Source organism: Macaca mulatta, chromosome 17 (genome assembly GCF_049350105.2).
Source record: "Macaca mulatta isolate MMU2019108-1 chromosome 17, T2T-MMU8v2.0, whole genome shotgun sequence".
Classification (NCBI taxonomy): Eukaryota; Metazoa; Chordata; class Mammalia; order Primates; family Cercopithecidae; genus Macaca; species Macaca mulatta.
Window position 1 is genome coordinate 22,017,589 of NC_133422.1, and position 6,000 is coordinate 22,023,588.

The window sequence follows — 6,000 nt, forward strand, 5'->3', positions numbered from 1 at the left end:
ATGTCACTCAGTGAATGAGGCAAGCTCCCAATATACGACATCTATTTTCATTCCTGTTGGATCCAGATGCTTGTACCAATTTTATGTAAATTACCACCTAACTGCATGTAGTCTTATGGTTTCCTCTTATTGCTCCATGAGCGAAACTACATGCTCCTTAAAGCCAAAAGAATGATGCTCACATTTCAGTACTGAACATACAACAATTGCTCCATAAGCATTTATCAAATTGATTTATGGAATTCCTACTGTATGTAGTGGGTGGTACATCAAATTAAATATTAGACTACAGATGTACCTATCTTTGAGGAATTTATGGTTTAACAAAGAATTTCTCAACAGAGCTTGTAATTCTGTATTTTCTCTCTTAACCAGTTCCAAATGTACTGATTGATAGAAATGAGTTAGTGGCTGGAAATGTAAGCGCATGGTATGTTTTCACATCTCCTCACATAAATGGACAGGCCCAATAAATCATAGAACCACGATCTGAAATGAAGTCGGGAGAAACTGTTTTCAGTACTCTAAGCAATGGCCTGAAACCCCTGCTCCCTGGCTGTATGTCTGCCTCTCTTAACACCAATGAGATGGTGAAGATATTTGTGTCATCTTTTACGTCCTGGGGTTTGCTCCCTCTTCGAGCCTCACAGTTTGCTCATTGGTAAAATGGAGTAATGAGAATACTTGTGACGATTACATTAGGCTATGTTAAGAAACGGCTAGCTTCTGACTTCTATTAGGCATTCGATAAGCAGCAGCTGGCATTTCTTGGCTTCACTTCTCAGTTGAGCTTTGGTGTCCCTCACCCTGGCTGCCCTTCCCCCATATGCCAACTTATCTCCCTCTGTTTCCCTTGGCAGGAATGGCTCCTGTCTTTTTCACTGCTGCATCCCTAGCCCCTCGCAGTGTGTGTACATGAATAGAGCTGTAAAGATGTTTGACAGCCAAGGATTACATTATAGATACAGGGGCAGCCTGGCTTCTTCCTATACTAATTTTCCCCATACAATATATGGTAGTTGCTCAACCTGCCACAAAAGGGCTTCTGTAAAACACTAAGAGGTTTTCTACATTTAAAATTTCTATTGGCTGGGTGCGGTGGCTCATGCCTCTAACCCCAGCACCTTGGGAGGCCAAGACAAGAGGATTGCTTGAGCCCAGGAGTTTGGCAATAGAGCGAGACCCTTTCTCTAAAATAATGTTTAGAAATTAGATGGGCATAGTGGCGCATCCTTGTAGTACCAGCTACTTGGGAAGCTGAGGTTGGAGTCTTGACTGAGCCCAGAAGGTCGAAGCTTCAGTGAGTCATGATCACACCACTGTACTCCAGCCTGGGTGACAAAGGAAGACCCTGTTTCAAAAAAAATTTTTTTTTAATTTATATGGTGATTCCTAAAATAATTAAACATAGAATTACCATATGACCCAGCAATTCCAATTCTGGGTATAAACTCAAAATAATGAAAAGTAAAAATGCAAACAAATTTATATACTCATAGCAGCATTATTCACAAAAGCCAAAAGCTGAAAAAAAAACCCAACATCCATCAAAGGATGAATGGATAAACAAGAGGTGTTATATACATACAATGGAATGTTATTCAGCCTTGAAAAGAGAATGAGATTCTGATACATGCTGCCACATGGATGAACCTAGAAAACGTGCTAAATAAAATGAACCATGCACAAAAGGGCAAATATTGTATGATTCCACTTACGCTGTATCTAGAAAATTCATAGAGACAGAAAAGAAGATAGTAGGTCCCAGGGACTGAGGGGGGCAGGTGGAAAGGGGAGTTATCAGGTAATGGGTACAGAGTTTCTGCTGGGGGTGATGAATAAGCTCTGGAGATGTGATGATGGAGATGGCTGCACAATGATGTGACTATACTTAATGCCACTGAACTGTACACTCGAAATGGTTAAAATGGTAAATTTATGTTATGTATATTTTATTGCACACACAAAGTCTTATTTAGAACAGTTCAACCCAGCAAGACAATCTGTTCTGCTCTTGCTGTTGGGGAGCAGGGGCAGGGAAGGAGCGCTTCCTCCCAGAACCAGCCCAGGCAGCATCCCCAGTGCTGCTTGGCACTTTTAATTATGACTAGCGTCCGACTGTTCCTCACAGTCTCAACTGGGGGCTGTGTCAGTTGGCCCCTGTCGCGTCCTGATTGCCCTGCAGAAACTGTCTTCCTGGGCTGTAACTGTCTTTTCAGATTACCTGGGTGCACGGACGGTAATCATTTGCTTGAACGTGATTGTGTCCTCAGCATGACACTAGCGGCTGGGCATAACAAAGCGTGAATAGAATTCTGGTGACTTGAAATTTGGTTTCCCCAATTGACTTTTTCCCCACCCCACTACCCACCCCTTCTCAGCTACATTGTGGCTTTCACTCCTTTGACAATATGGGCCGATTCTCTGGGTAGAAGCGGCATCTTGGTGCTCATTTGCGTTTTCTACTGATGACATCCATATCAGAAGAAACCTGTCTATACTGTAGATCAAAATGATTTTTTTCCATCCTTAGCTGCCAGAACAATTCTTATCACTGAAGATCAAATCTTCCATGAGCTCATATATCATCATTACCTACAATACAAATTCTGAAATCAAAGCAGACCTGGCAATTTTATTGATGTTCAGAGCGGAACAGAGCCCAGGTCACCCTGAATCAGTTGCACTGCCTTTGCCTTGCTGACAGCAACAAACATGTCACTGACAAAATTACCAAAGAAAAGATGACTCGGTAAGTTCCATGCAGAAGGTAACTTGTCAGTGACAGGGGTGGGATATTTTTATCCTTATAACTCAGTGCTAATGAAATTGGTGGGAAGAACATCTGACTGAGAATGTGTCCCCCAGGGAGCAGAGAGAAGCAGAAAGCACTGGAGTCGGCCTCTTTTCAAAGTCATTTTTCTCAATACTGCCATGATTTAATCAGGTGGTCTTAACAAGAGCTGAGGAGTGGAGGACCAGAAGCAATAACCAGTAAGGCCAGTTTTGTCATTCTTAAGCATGGCCTGTGGACAGCTCTGTAAGGCATGGACAATCTGTCATGCCTGGATCTCGGTTTTCTCATTTGTGCAGAATCACACTATATGGTCCTTTGCTATTTGGAGGATTAAATGCTGTTTGTCAAGTGATTTGAGATCTAAGAATAGAAAGAATTATAATACAGGCACATCTCACTCTCATTTTACAGTTGTTAGCAAGGATTGAGGTATGGAAAGAAAGATGCCCAGCCACGAGAGGTTACCATCTGCCCTTTACTGGCATTTGGGGAAGGAAAGGAAATTAGAAAAGAAAAAGATGTCAGTATATTAGAAGAAGATGAAGGGAAGGAGATAGGGTAAGACATTGTGCCGGTGGTCCCCAAGACCACCCTCAGGTTTGATGATTTACTAGAAAGACTCACAGGGCCCAGAAAAGCAGTTACACTCGTGGTTATGGTTTATTACAGCAAAAGGATATGGATGAAGCAGCAAAGGAGAGAGGTACATAGGTCAGATTTTAGGAAAGATGAGGTACAGAGATTTCAGTTGTCCTCTTCTGGTGGAGTTGCATAGACAGTGTTTAATTCTCTCAGCAACAACGGATGACAACATGTACAAAGTATTGCCAAACAGGGAAGCTCACCCCAGCCTTGGTGTCCAGTGAGTTTTACTGGGAACCAGTCATGTAGACAGGTAGTGCCCATAGGACTGGCCTTAGCTACTCAGTCTCCAGCTTCCCTAAAAGGCCAAACTGACACAGCATGGTCCACAACCTCAGGTGTACAAAAGCAGGCATCTACAATAAGGAACTGTGTCATAAACTATCTGGTGCAGCCCTAGGCCCCGGGTACACAAAGACAACCTTATCAGGCAGGATATTCCAAAGGCTCAGAGAATATCTTGCAGCAGCTGGTCAACAGCCAGTCCTTCCTTTGAAACGTGCTGGGTGTGGGGTCTGCTACACAGATATGTAAAGAAGTGAAGTCCAAATTCCTTCCAACTGCTCTCACTGAGGGCAGGACTGTGACTGCCTAACAGGTTCGCCTTGCCAGCTGCCTAGACATAGCCAATTTATCAAGACAGGGAACTGCAATAGAGAAAGAGTAATCCATGCGGGGATCACCGTGTGAGAGACCAGAGTTTTATTATTATTCAAATCAGTATCCTGAGCGTTTGGGGATCTGTGGTTTTAAGAATAATTTGGTGGGTAGTGGGGGCCGATGAGCAAGGAGTGCCGATTGGACAGGTTGGAGATGAAATATTAGTGAGTCAAAGCTGTCTTCTTGTGCTGGGTCAGTTCCTAGGTGGGGGCCACAAAATCAGATGAGCCAGTTTATAGATCTGGGTAGTACCAGCTGATCCATCAAGTGCAGGGTCTGCAAAATATCTCAAGCACTGACCTTAGGTTTTACATAGTGATGTTATCCCCAGGAGCAATTTTAGGAGGATCAGAATATTGTGGCCACCAGCTGCATGACTCCCAAATCATAATTTCTAATCTTTTGGCTAATTTGTTAGTCCTACAAAGGCAGTCTAGTCCCCAGGCAAGAAGATTTGTTTTGGGAAAGGGCTGTTGTCATCTTTGTTTTAAACTTTAAACTAAATTCCTCCCAAAGTTAGTTCAGCCTATGCCCAGGAACGAACAAGGACAGCTTGGAGGTTAGACACAACATGGAGTTGGTTAGGTCAGATCTCTTTCACTGTCTCAGGTATAATTTTGCAATGGCGTGGTTTCCGAACAATGTTAAATGTGCTGAAATCCTACATGCCGTGGAGCAACAGTTAAAGCAATATTGCAAACACATAATTCATCCATGACTATTCCTCTTTCTCAAACATCTTTTACTATTCTTCATTTTTCAGACTTGATTCACCAAATTTCTTGTAGAACTCAAGGCCAGGAAAACAATTACTCTTCATGTTCCCTTTTCACCGGCTTCCTTTAAAAGCCAATGAGAGCATCTTTCCCTCTTCCTTGGCTGCCAGGGTGTTCAGAGTGAAGTTTTGTGCTTATTGTCTGCAGCCTGTTTTCGGGCACAATTGCTCTCTTCTCTTCCCCTCCTCAGTGTGACAGAGTAAAAAGGCATAGTTTTGGACCCAAAGACATCGATTCAGATCCTGACTCTTCAACACACTGACTGTGTGGCCTTAGACCAATCACTTAACCCATTTAACCATGTGTCCTTGGTAAAATGACTTTTCAAGGTTGTTGAAAAGATTAGAGATAAGAACATAAAGGACCTGGTGCTTGGTAGGGGCTAAATAAAGGATAACTATCTTTTTTGTGTATTTTCTTTTCTTTTTTTTTCTCTAAAAAATGCTCTCCCAAAGTGCTGGGATTACTCTTTTAGTTATTTTTAAATGTACAGTAAATTACTGTGGACTGTAATCACTCTGTTGTGCTATCAAATACTAGCTCGTGTTCATCCTATCTAACTGTATGTTTGTACCCGTTAACCATCCCCACTCCCTTCCACCGTCAGCTACGCTTCCCAGTAACCGTCATTCTACTGTCTATCTCCAAAAGTTTAATTGCTTTAATTTTTAGCTGCCACAGTGAGAACATGTGAAGTTTGCCTTTCCGTACCTGGCTTATTTCACTTAACATAATGACCTCCAGTTCCATCTATATTGTTGCAACTGACAGGATTTCATTTATTTTCTTTTTTCTTTTTTCTTTTTTTTTTGGCTGAAGAGTATTCTGTTGTGTATATGTACCACATTTTCTTTATCCACTCATCTGTTGATGGACACTTAGGTTGCTTCCAAATCTTGACTATTGTGAATAGTGCTGCAATAAACATGGAAGTGCACATATGTCTTCAACATACTGACTTCCTTTATTTTGGGTATATGCCTAACAGTGGGACTGCTGGATCACATGGTAGTTCTATTTTTATTTTTTTGAGGAACCTCCATGCTGTTATCCATGGTGGCTGTACTAATTTACATTTTCACCAACAACATATAAGGGTTCCCTTTTCTCCACATCCTAAAGCGT